The sequence below is a fragment of the Octopus bimaculoides genome, chromosome 14 (genome assembly GCF_046866305.1).
Source record: "Octopus bimaculoides isolate indiv1 chromosome 14, ASM4686630v1, whole genome shotgun sequence".
NCBI lineage: Eukaryota > Metazoa > Mollusca > Cephalopoda > Octopoda > Octopodidae > Octopus > Octopus bimaculoides.
In genome coordinates, this window is record NC_142941.1 from 42841390 (window position 1) to 42855408 (window position 14019).

The following is a 14019-nucleotide window of genomic DNA, read 5'->3' on the forward strand; positions in this document are numbered from 1 at the left end:
GATACATGTGAAAGATAATTACTAGGAACATCACATTATACACGTAAAAGCGAAGGGGTGTGGAGATGGTGTGGTAGTGTGATAGAGTGGCTGAAGGGTAGAGTGATAGAGTTGGTGATGGGCAGGACTTCAAACTGTTACCGAAATCCTCTCAGTTTTCTCAAACAAACTAATCAAACAGGATATAGGAGGAATGTATTTGTATATTTATTCAAGTAATGGATAAAAAAATGATAAGAAATCTCAATATGTAATAAACCTTGTTATTTGAATTTAGATCGATAGAAAATAAAATGATAATGATATCAATAATAATAATAATAATAATAATAATAATAATAATAATAATAATAATAATGGTGATGATGATGACGATGATGATAATAAAAATAATAATAATAATAATAATAATAATAATAATAATAATAGTAGCAATGATGACGGTGATGACAATGACAACAATGACAATGACAACAATGACAATGATGATGGTTCTTTTTTATTTTGGCACAAGGCCAGTAATTTTGAGTAGCATGGACAAGTTAAATTACACTGATTCCAGTACTTTGCTAGTACTTAATTTATTGACCCTGAAAGAATGAAAGGCAAGGTGAACCCCAGAAGAATTTGATCTCAGAAAATATAATAATAATAATGATAAACAAAAAATAACTGTATATAGTAAACAATTCCCGAGAATTGTAAATTTTTGCATAAATCACAACTTATGGAAACTAAAAATAATGTGTTTGCATAGAGTAGGAGAGGGAGGGAGTAATTCTTTTTAAATCTCCGTGTTTTTCAAAAGTGTTTTGTTTACTTTTCCTCACTTTTTAAATCCCTTCCATGAAATCTCTTCCTTGTTATATGCCAAATTTAAGGGACAGGAACATGCAACATAGTTTGACAACTTTTTGATGAAATAATAAATGTTGTAAATACTTCTACCTGTCTACATTAAAATAATCATTTGTTGATCTTGCTTATAAGGAAAACGACAAAGCACCGTTAAAGTCTTCTCTAAACTAGAAGTATGAGAATAACTCTCTTTTTCTTTCTTATATTATATAGCATTCTTTAACAGTCAATATGTATCACCAAAAGTAATAATGAAATTAATTAAATAGATTATACCTTGAAATAAAACTAGCTTTGTATCTAACAAGCAAATCAATATTAAGTTTTAAGAAACAGAGATTTGTGGTTATCCTTGTATATTTGTTTTTTTTCTCGTGTTCAGGAATATAATAACTTTTTGTAAGTTTAATTCATTTGCTATCATTTCATAGGAAATAATAAAGTCTATGTTTTTTTCAATTGATTTTTGAAATAATCAAATAGTTGGTGAGATTTTGTAGAAGTTTTCGATTATTGTACAATTTGAGTTGACTTGGACCTCAAGGTTCACATATCTGTTTAAACCATAAGGTAAAACTTTATGTTCCTGTCTACAGAAATTTTACTTTAAATTCGATTTGACTTTACTACATGTATTGAGTTAGCCATCAGTAAATGTTCCATTGTTATTTTTAAACTAACTTTAACGTAGCACCCTTATATAATATTATATTAAGCTTTATCATTATCAAACGGGTGTTTGGAACACAATGTAAAACAGAATAAAGATGAAAAGTTTAAAGTAAAATATAAACACTTAAAAAAGATGGTTTTCATATGGTATGAAAAGAGTTAACAAATGTTTGCTAAAGTTCTAATCATAACCAGCTAGAACAGCTCTCAATTTTCCATACATACCTTAACATTTGTATGCTTAAAACATCAAGTTTACCAAATCATTTCATTTATTTAATTGATTATTATTACTTAATCAGAATATTTTAGATGATTGTAGAAATGAAATCCATTTCTTGTAAAAAGTTATTGTGAGCATTTGTTTCATATATTTTCAAAACTTGTAAAATCAACAAAGTAACTGTTTTGGTATAAAAGTATACAAATGGAAGAAGGAATAAGTTTTTAAATGGTGAAGAGAGAAAGTGAATAAAAATGTTAAGAAAGTGTCAAGTAATGAAAGGAAGAATGATGACAAAAGAATAACAGATTAAAAAGTTATCAAGACAAAAGAAATAAAGACTTAGAAAGTGAGAAACTGAAAAGGAAAGATTTGTGAGTAGAAAAAGAGACGAGGAAGAGAAGAGAAACAAATAAATAAAGAAAGAGAAAAAAAAGAGAGAGAGAGAGAGAGAGAGAGAGAGAGAGAGAGAGAGAGAGAGAAGCAAAAGTGTGAAAAAGAAGAAAGAGAAAACAAGGTACAAGAAAAAAATCATTCTGAAAACGAAAGTAAACAAAAAGAAAGAAATAAAGAAAAAGAGGAAGAGGAAGTAAGAATGAAAGAGAAAACATTAAAAAAGAAAGTGAGAAAGAAACAGAAGAGAGAGAAAAAGATTTAATTCCTGACTTTCTGTGTAAGTCTTTTGTTTTGATTTTCCTGTTTTGAGAAACAGAATTCATAAGAGAATATTAACCAAAATTTCTAAATAGATCTTAGAATATTTCCCTATATAAAAACAACATTCTTCGTAGTATGTCTTGATTACTAAATAATATACAAACACGTATAATTTAAGAAATGAAAAAAAAAAAAAAAATTTTTAAATATTCATATTTCAAAAAGAAAATCCCTCAGTAATATAATATAACTTACCTGTGGCATATTATCCGTGTAAATTCATCTCAACTGGAGACGTACATCCTGATGCAGAGTTCTACTTTGACTGCTGCCGGTATGTGACAGCCACTGCGGCTGCTGCTGCTGCCGCTGCTGCCGTGCACATCTCTAGTTAGGTTTCTCATATATGTAGATAGTTTGTGTGTGCCTGCAGCTCTCTTGGTGTGTCAAAGAGTGTGTGTGTGTACGTGTGTGTGTGTGTGTACGTGTGTGTGTGTGTGTGTGTGTGTGTGGTATATGTGTGGTATATGTGTCTCTGTGTGTTATATGTGTCTGTGTGTTATATGTGGTGCATATGTTGTGTGTGTGTGCGTGTGTGCCTGTGAGTGTGTGTACGTACCTATGAGTGTGTGTATGTATGTGAGCATGTGCCTATGTGAGTGTGTGTGTGAGTGTACATGTGTTAGTGTGTTTGTGTGTGTGTGTGCATGCTTCTGGTGTTCTCCAACATACACATAACAGCAAGCATATTAATCTTAAGGCATGCATTGCATATAAGACTAAGCTGGTGTGCAAATAAGTGTAGCATCATGCACATGCATGTGTGCGTGTGTGTGTGCGTCACTGTGTATGTGTGTTTGTGTGTGAGCATGTATAGCAGTATGTGCTGTAAGTATGTATGTATGTTGGCTTTTCCATGTGTCAGTATGTCTTTATTTCCATGCGTGTATCATAGACATATACACATATGCCTGTATGTGTATATGTCTATGTGTGAGCATGTATGTGTATGTGCTTGTTCATGTGTGCATGTGTGTGTGCGCGTGCGTGACTGTTTCTAATAGTTTTGTTCTTCTTTATTGGTTAATAAGGTTTATGTGGAATGGATTGGACTGAGAATTCCCCTCTTCTTCTCCACACCACCCTACCACTTCTATCATAAAACTCAAACAAGTTTATTGAATAAAAACTGAGCTAGTCACATTATTGATAGATGAAGCACACACACACACACACACACACAAATTTTACACACATTATACGCACAACACACAGATATGTATATTTATGTGTTTTTTATGTACAGTCATATGAAGCTGCCCCACAGTAAAACTTTAAAGTCACTGGCAACCTTTTCCCTTGCTTATATATGTGTGTGTGTGTGTGTGTGTGTGTGTGTGTGTGTGCGTGTGTGTGTGGATGCATACACACACATACATATTTACATACATATAGGTATATACATATATATATATATATATACACTGGCTATAAATATGTACATATGCATGTGTGCATTTCATAAGTAAGTGTGTTTGAGTATGTATATATATATATATATATATATATATATATATATATATATAGATTGATAGATAAATATACACATATATATATATGTATATACATGTATTATATATATAAACATATATATGTGTATATATATATCTATATATCTACCTATATATATGTGTGTGTATCTCTCTCTGTATATATGTACACAAACACACACACATATATATGCATATGCATGCAAGCTTATGTATGTAGGTAAGCATTTCTGTATGTATGTGTGTGTGTGTGCGTGTGTTTGAAGCTAGATTGTCACACACTTACATTCAATAAAAACATTGTTTGTCTCTTATTCCCCACACAACCCCCTACTACCAACCACCCTTCCAATCTCCAAGAAGACTACCTTCCATTTTCTCTAAAAATAACATTTCATATAGACTCTTGCACAAAATTCAATTTTCTATTTGGGAAGAAAATCTTGTTTATTCTGTCAAAAATCCATTCAACGCTTTTGCTTGGTCCTAGCCTTCTCAGCTGAGAACTCTCTTCACTGACAGCACGACTACTTATAAGTTGACTGAAGTATAAAGATGTACAATCCAAGTTAATGTTTTAGCCTTTCAGCCATGCTTGCTTGGCCTCAATCTATGATTAAACAATAGAAACGGCTTTCAAATCTATTTTTCTAAAGAAGCCTATTGATGTATGAAAAATCATTGATTTTTCCCCTGGAAATAGTGCTTTTATTTATTCATCTTTGTTATTTTGTGTGTGTGTGTATGTATGTGTGTGTTGGGTGGAGGGAGTCTCCATTATTTTTTATTTTTATTTCCTATTTTATTTTTATTATTATTAGTAGTATTATTTCTTTTCCTTCCTTCCTCTGTTTTTTTTATTTATTTTATATTTGGTTGCTGTTTTGTTTATCTTCTTTTGCATAATACATTTTTTATATCTTCTGCTCAAATAATTTTGTCGGTTGAAACTACTCCAAGCAGAAAAATATTCATAAGCAATCTATTGTTAATTCATCAATAATCCGAAATGTCTTCATTTTTGTTTTGGGAATTCAGTGAAATTCTTGTCTTTCTTTTCTTACATTTTACTTTTTCTTTTATTCTTTTGCTTTTCTTTTTTAATCTATTTATTTATTTATTCATTTTTCCTTCCTTCCATTTTTTTATTTTTAATATTTTATTTTATTGAGGTTTGGATATTCCAAACAGTTTTCTCATTGAGTTTTATCTTGGCTGCCACTAAGGACAAAGAAATGATGGAAAACTGTAAGAAATTTATTCAACATTTTTTTTTTCCCTTTCCCTCATTTATATCTAAGGAATAGCAAAAAGAAAAAAGGTCGGTATTTTATTTTGCAAGAAGATGTCAAAAGAGAAGAATGGCTGAAGCCAAATTGAACATTTTGTTCTTCGTTTATTTATGATCAATTGAGGATTGACTCATACAAAAGACAGTTTCTCTCAATTTTTGCTAAATTTCATTAAACCCTTGGATATTATTTATTGTATCAGTTGTTGGCTTTCAAAAAAAAAAAAAAAAAAAAAAAGGAATAGAGAAATATATTGTCAAAAATATGAAGAGTGGAAAAAAAAAAATGAAATTTTCAGTGTTATTTCTTAGCCTAAGAGTTTCCTAAGCTTCGTGTATTATTAATATGAAGACAAATTTTAGCAGATCTCCTATAAAAATATATTTTCTTCAAAAACATATTGCCAACAAATGTATTTACACATACAATATAACTACTCTGCTGGCATGTACATTTATGCAAATAGCCTGAGTTCATCTCCAACCAGTAACATCTACACTCATAATCAAAGTTTACTGCTAAAATATAACAGAGGGGGAAAAAAATCATTTATGTACACAGTTTAAGTACATACATCCAACAACCATATTCCTATATTAGAGATAGCTCACAGGCTAATTTCAGTGATTTATTTTTTTTCTTTCTGTATGATTTATATTCAGAAACAAACGTCTGAAATAGCCATAAAATTAACATAGCAGATTTATGTACACAGCTAACCATTAGCATCTACACATATAATTTAAGCCCCACCATCAACTTGTAAACATCCATATACATATCTTTGTTACTCCTACCTCATATAGATTTTTTAAAAAATAAGTATCTATTTTGTCTCATAATATTTTTTCAACATTTCCAGCTATATCATTTATATGGTTATCTTACACATATAATTCATAGAGGGATTTTTAAGATGTTAAAAATGCTGAAATTTTAGACTCTTTTATGGATTAAAAAGTATTTTAAGTAGAAAGATTCATATGCTATGATATCCATCACATTTACTTTCAAGTTATATCTACCTAGGTTCAAAGTTACTGGATGACATAAAAATGTTTGAGTGGATTAAGTGTTGGACAGCTGGCCTATGATTCAGAGATAATATTGGCTGGCAGTACGAACTAACCTAAACCAGCTTTATGAGATTATTGCTAAAAGGTTTACGGAAAAGGAAAGTACATAAAAAGCATAAAAGAAAAAAAAGAAACCAAATAATGGAAAAAAGATGATCATATCAAACATGCCTTTTCCTTGATGGAGACATACATGATGTGGCAGCGGAATTTGTGCTGAGGGAAAAGTCATTTCTTCTTAGACACAGAATGAAGAATAAATATAGAATGCCAATAATATCTTCTTCAAAATAAAGCCAGTATAAATTGTTGTTGCTGTTGTTGTTATTGTTGTTCATCAGCCTCAGGTCAAAATAGTGGACAAATACCTATGAGCTACAACCATTCCCATATATGATTTGTTTTTAAGGAAAAGCCTATTCTGACTACATTATTCAAAATATTATATTTCTAAGATAGTGTGATATGGTTTCAAGGGAGTTTAAGCTGCTATTTCCAGTAGATGGAGTGATAGCACATACTTGAGGTGGAGAAATCCCTAGTCCAGGGGTATAATTTTACCCACATTCAAATTTGCGGCTGTCTGGTAATGAAGTTTCTAAAAACACATGCGGCAAAAAATGTTCTGAGCCTTGAGGGTGATGACTAGGATTTAATATAAGCTGCATCCATTGTGAGTTCCTGTCTTTGAATAGGCATTCCATATCCTTGCACTCTGTTGGAGGCTGCTAAAAGGGTTGGTATTTAGAAGAGCATCTGATTTGAAACATTTAGCTTCTTACCATACACACACACACACACACACGCACACACAAACAAACAACACACAACAAAACACATATACACATATACACACAACAAAAACATGTAATATACATATATCATACACACACACACACACTATAATTAGGAATATGGAAACAAGAAGAATGATATATGTAGCAATTCTTTATAAAGATACAGGTATGTGTGAGTTGAATGTAGATATCTACAAATGATGCTAAAATATGTCAGAGATATAATATATAGTGATGAAGGAAAGTTATCAGAAAATTATATTGAAACAATACAGAATAAGTAGATATTTGGAAGATGTGGAAAATGGTAAAGGTCTGATTGAGGGTAGAGAACCATATCAACAATAGAGTATTCTGATAATGGCGTCCAGCTGAGAGCACATATTTAGGGTCGTTGTAATAGATGCAGGTGTGGCTGTGTGGTTTAAAAGTTTGCTTCCTGGTCATGTGGTCTTGGGTTCAGTCCCACTATGCATTACTTTGCACCAGTGTCTCCCACTATGGTCCCAAATCCTCCAAAGTCTCATGAGTAGATTTGGTGGATGGAAAGTGAAAGAAGCCCATTATATATTTATATATATTCAAAGGCACATGGCTCAGTGGTTAGATCGTTGAGCTTACGATCGTGAGGGTGTGAGCTCGAATCCCAGACCAGGCTGCGTGTTGTGCTCTTGAGCAAGACACTTTATTACATGCTGGCCCAGTTCACTCAGCTGTAGAAATGAGTTGTGATGTCACTGGTTCCAAGCTGTATCGACCTTTGCCTTTCCCTTGGATAACACTGGTGGCAAGGAGAGGGGAGGCCAGTATGCATGGGCGACTGCTGGTCTTCCATAAACAACCTTGCCTGGACTCGTGCCTCAGAGAGGAACTTTCTAGATGCAATCCCATGGTCAGTCATGACCGAAGGGAGTCTCATATATATATATATATATATATATATATATATATATATATATATATATATATATGATGTGTGGGCATTCAGTTTTTGCCAAACAATCTGTACAAAGGATTTGTTTATTGAGATCAAATGTATATGTTGTATATTTATTCACTCCATCCATCAAATCAACATGGCTTGAACAGGTGGATGGTGTACCACACTTCAGGTGTCGAAGTGATCACAGAGCAATGTGAGATGAAGCATTTTGCTCAAGAACACAACACACCACCCAGTGTTTCTCAACCTTTTTACCCTTGCATAACCCTTCACAGACGTCTGGTGTAGTCTTCTACCTGGCCAGCATAGAAGACGGGCATTAAATGTTGATGATGATGATATATATATATATGTGTGTATATATGTGTCTATATATATATATATATATATGTGTGTGTGTATATGTGTCTATATATATATATATATATATATATATATATATATATATATACGTGTGTGCGTGTGTGTGAGGCCCAAGTCGTCATTCACGGCTGTTCTGATAGTCTTGGGGTTCACTTATCTAACCCATGCCAGTATGGAAACAAAAAACCCATAAAAATGACCAAACTGACAGTACTCCATTAAGAACAGGTAGTTAAGTGTCTGCTAACATAGAAAGTGTAGTGAATTGAAAATAACTTTTAACTAATTGAAATTAAATTTTTGACATGAGGAAAAGTAATTAGCATTAATGATAGTTTTTATCAAAGAAAGCAAGGAAGATAACTCCAAAATTTGAATTGCTTAAAATCCGAAGACTTAAAGTGGTGAGTAATTTGATCATCGGTAAACATGGTGACAATACTAGATATGTTTCAGTATTATATCACCTCCTCAGAAAAAGTATAATCTGAAATGTTTTTAAGGGATAACAGAATAATGTATTAAATAGAATTATTTTGTGAAAATTGTTATGTATGGTTAGATGCCTATATGGAGAATACAGAAACTGAAATACTAAATATATATTGCAAATATATTAATTATGCACGCACACACTCTCATGCTTAGGTATGGTTAAGCAAACACTATGATTGTTATTCATGCTTCTATCAAGAGCCTTAATAATGTGAGAAGCAAAGATGCTATAAGCAACAACCGAAAATACTGTCAAAGGCAAGACAAAGCCTCCAGAATTTTATCTCTACTGTACAGCGTTACTCTGAAAGTCCATAAGAGGGAGGAAGTGAGTGTGTGCCATTAAAAACAGACATACATTGGAATAACTGAAGCAAGATTAGCATTCTTTTATTCTTTTACTCATTTCACTCATTTGATTATGGCCATGCTGGAGCACTGCACAAAAGATCTGTTGTAGATCATACTGAATCTAGTATTTATTTCAGTTTGGAACTTATTTTCATGGATTGCTAAATTATTGTTTTGATGTGGATTAATGGACAGGGTGGGGAGGCAAAACTTGCAAAATTGTTGTAACATTTGAAACTCTCTCATTGCACATTTACAGGTTTCGTAATTCAAAAATAGGTTAAAAACATTCACATTTAATTACAAAATGAACAATGTTTGCAAAGTGTCCATCCATTGTAAATAAGGTATTCTTTGTTTTGCATTATGTTTCATATCATTTGGTGTAGTGGTTGCTGTGAAATATTATTGTAACTTTTAAAACAAGTCTTCCTTCCCTGCTCTAAAGCTTGAGACTAGTTTATGTTTACACCAGTAAATATAAATACAGACACACACACACACACACACACACACACACACAGAGAGGCACACATACTCACACACACGTATTCATAAGATTTCTATGCAATTTCTCCCTACCAAATTTCACTCATGAAACATTGATAAACCTGATGATAAAGTAGAACAGTGATATTTAACCAATATATCAGCATGCACTTGGGATTGAACTTGGAGCCACATGGCTGCAAAATGTACTCCGTAAACACACTGCTATTAGAAATACTATATTGAAGATATACATATCATAAAAAGACTATATTGATGAAGACCTGACTGACATTGCTGGAGGATAAATAAAATTTAACTATGTGGTAATATCATGTGCCCCATAGACATTTCAGGATTACATTCATAAATTACATATGTAAAACTGCACGACCTACGGGACGCTGTGTTTTTATTTTAGAGAACCTATGATATTTGTTTACCATATATTATACATACAAATACACATACAAACCATAGTATAAGACATATAAATATAAACACACATGCATACATACAAACGCAGATAGATAGATAGATAGATAGATAGATAGATAGATGTAATTACATATTTATATTACTTGCGTTTATATATAATGATAATATGAAATTAAAAATGGATAAGAATATATAAAACAAGGCTATATAAATTATATTAACAAACAAACCCACACACATGCCCAAATAAACTTGCATATATTTATACATAGCAATGTAAACTATATAACAGACATATGTATGAATGTATATATATATATACATATATGTATATACATTCACACACAGATACACACACATACATACACATATATATGCATGTATGTACATGCTTACACATGTGCATTTTGCCATTCTATCTATAAGCAATCTTAGAGCAGCAGCTAGCCATTGTTAGCTGAATACATAGAAACATATGTGAATGTGTAACCATCTCTAGAATATCAATTGAAACACAATCAGAAACAATCTAAATTAGCTTTTCCAAAAGCCAATTAAAATATAAACAAGTAGAAAACATGAGTTAGATTTGCTCTGCCAAATTTTCTGCAATTTTATATCTCTAGATGAACGTGATATCCCCGAAAATCTACGACTGTATAAGCAAAGCTTTTACATTCCATTAACTTTTCCTAATCATTAAGCAGAAAAGAAAATTAAAATTTAAGACAACATTACATTGACTCATAAAAACAATCATTGCCTTCCTTCTAATCAAGTTTCTTCACTCACCACCATCACCACCATCACCATCATAACCATCACCGTTGCTGCTGTTTCGAACACCGCACCACCGCTGTCAACACCACCACCACCACCACCTACCACAATTACCATTACTACATTTTACACAGCAAGATCTATCAATCTATCTATTTGTTTATTTATGCGTGTAGTTATATCTCTATGCAAGTATCCGTGCATATATGCATATATATTTAGATGTATATATGTATATAGATATAAATATACATATAAAATAAATGTATACACACACACACACACACACACACATATATATATATATATATATATATATATATAACCATACACACACACATATATATGTATGTACGTTTCAACTCTTTCTGTTTTTGTCTTTATATCACCATTTTCCTTCTTCAAGTCACCATCTTCATATTCGATAACATGTCTTTCACATGCTTCTCTCTCATACTCTATGGCAGAGTGTGTGTATATATATGTGTGTGTGTGTGTGTGTGTGTGTGTGTGTATATATATATATATATATATATATATATATATGGGAGGGTATATGAATATATATGTATGTATGTATGTGTGTGCATATATATAAATATATATATAGATAGATAGATATGTATATATCTTCAATATATATATATATACTCTTTGGGTATATATATATATATATATCTATATATATATGTGTGTGTGTGTATATATATATATATATATATGTGTGTGTGTGTGCTTATATACTGGAACACATGCGTAGATAAAAATCAATTATTAACTAAACATACATGGATAATATATATGCATGTGTGTGTGTATCTATGTGTAAACACAAATATGCACACATTAAGTGTGTGTACTTAACTCCCTTTATTTCAATATTTTAACCACACAAACGCTCCATACATCTATGCACACACATAGATAATCGTGAAGGTATGCATATGGTAGACATAATTAACGTAACGCTTGTATATTTGTTCGCAGCCATCTGTCTACTCATGTTAATAGACAATGACTAAGGCTGAAACATGTTGGTCAGATAGGAGGAAGAAAGGTGGTGGTGGGGGGGGGGGGTTTACAACTGCATAAGTGGATGGTGGGGGAGAAGGGATTTCAATCCAATGCCAACAGTAAAAAAATAAACATGGTCATAAAGATATCAAGAAAGGCATTGAAAGGTTGCTGATGGCGATGATAATGATGATTAGCATGATGATGATAGCAATCGTGATGGTGGTGATGATGATGATGATGATGATGATGATGACAACGATGATGACGGCGATGATGATGGAAATGATGACTGTGATAATGGTAATGATGATGATGAGGAGGATGATGATGGGAACCATGATCACAGCATCAATGACAATGATGTTGCTGCAGCTGATGATGACGATGATTACGACCATGATGATGATGACAACGACCATGACGGTGATGATGGTGGAGTTGGCAATGATGATGGAAATGACGATCATGTTAATGGTAATGATGATGATGATGATGATAGGAGAGATGACAATGGTGATGATGCCAGTGATGATGATGGTCACAAAAATAATGATAATGGTGACTTCAATGCTGATGCTGATGGTGGTGGTGGTGGTTGTGGTGATAACGATGGCATCAGCTGTGGAAGTAACGATAATGGACAAAAGCAATGACGAGGAAGATGCTGGCAAGAAGAACGTTGTATTGTTGGTGATGCTGTTGTCATTAGTGTTGTTGTTGATGGTGATGGTGGTGGCGGGGATGATAAAGAAGATGGTTGTTATGTTGGTGATTATTATAGTTCTTACCAATAGTAGTGGTAGATGTTTTAGTTATGGTGGTAATAACAATAGTAGCAACAGTGTTGTTTATTTTCTGGACAACCCTGATCAAGCGCTCTATACGATCAAGGGCAGTTTTTTTCAAGGGTACCCTGCATTACAATATCCATTATATTGTTGCATGTTCATTAAGCTAGGGTTTGATATGCGAAAGACTTGGCTGTTATTTCTAGTATGGTAGTTACCCATGTTGAGTCTGCATCTCATTAGTTATTGATTGTTACTGCTATTTTTGCAGTTGTTGATGTTATTGTTATTGTTATTGTTCTTAGTGGTATTGGTGGTGGTGGTGGTGGTGGACAGTTGTGGTTTTGCTGTTGTTGGTGTTGCGGCAATTGTCATTGTTTAACTTGCAAGTCATTTCTGGTCAAGAATTCCTCTATTCAATGTATCCTTCCTTTTTAAAGATGATAAAATGTGCATTTGAGAAAAATTTGGCTACTATTTCTTGCTAGCACAGTGATCGCATATAGGTCCCTGTATTGACTATTTTGGAGCGTTAGTTGTTATTGGAGACAGTAGTCATGTTTGTGGTGCTGAGTTAAGCATAATACATTATTTTACGATAACTAAACAATTTTACACAAAACAAATGAATTTACATAATGATTCCTAATTATGGCCGAAGGCCCACAATTTTGAGTAGGAAATGGTTAGTTGATTATATCAAGTTCTTGACTGGTGTCTTATTTTGTTGAGCCAAGAAATAATATCATAGCTAATTAGTGAGGGCAAAGTGAAGCAGTTTGTTCTGAATGATACTTCTAAGAGAGAAGTACTTTTGGGCTTGCTGTTTTAGTTTCTTGTTTCTTTATTGCCCACAAGGGGCTAAACATAGAGGGGACAAACAAGGACAGACAAAGGGATTAAGTCGATTACATCGACCCCAGTGCGTAAGTGGTACTTAATTTATCGACCCCGATAAATTTTTAAGCATTTTGCCCGGCATGCTAACGTTTCTGCCAGGTCGCCACCTTATGTTTTAGTTTCTATAAGCTTGGAAGCCCGACAACTGTGTGGAACAGTGGTTCTCAACCATATTTTATCAATGGAACTCTTTGTTTACTATTTTACTCTGATAGACATCCATAGCCTCTTGGTGTTTAGAAATTAGTTTTATAGATATTTCTTTCAAAATTCTCATTTTGTTTGTTGCACGTTCACTTGAGTAGGTTGAGCTATGTAAATAAAACATTA

The 14019-nt window shown here is 32.7% G+C and overlaps 1 protein-coding gene and 1 long non-coding RNA gene across 10 annotated transcripts in view; one reads left to right on the plus strand and one right to left on the minus strand.

The window, feature by feature from the left end:
- LOC106882960 (protocadherin beta-16) overlaps positions 1–3739 on the minus strand; it is a 163171-nt gene extending 159432 nt beyond the window's left edge. For 3 of the 8 annotated variants that reach the window (XR_016244310.1, XR_016244311.1, XM_089362727.1), the window contains exon 1: positions 2666–3739. The gene's annotated coding sequence lies outside the window, so the exon portion shown is untranslated. The remainder of the gene's footprint in view (positions 1–2665) is intronic. The other 5 variants (XM_014933809.3, XM_014933808.3, XR_001411054.3 and 2 more) reach the window with 4 other exon arrangements.
- Positions 1–14019, plus strand: part of LOC128249443 (uncharacterized) — a 255980-nt gene that overhangs the window by 79925 nt on the left and 162036 nt on the right. The window lies entirely within an intron of this gene.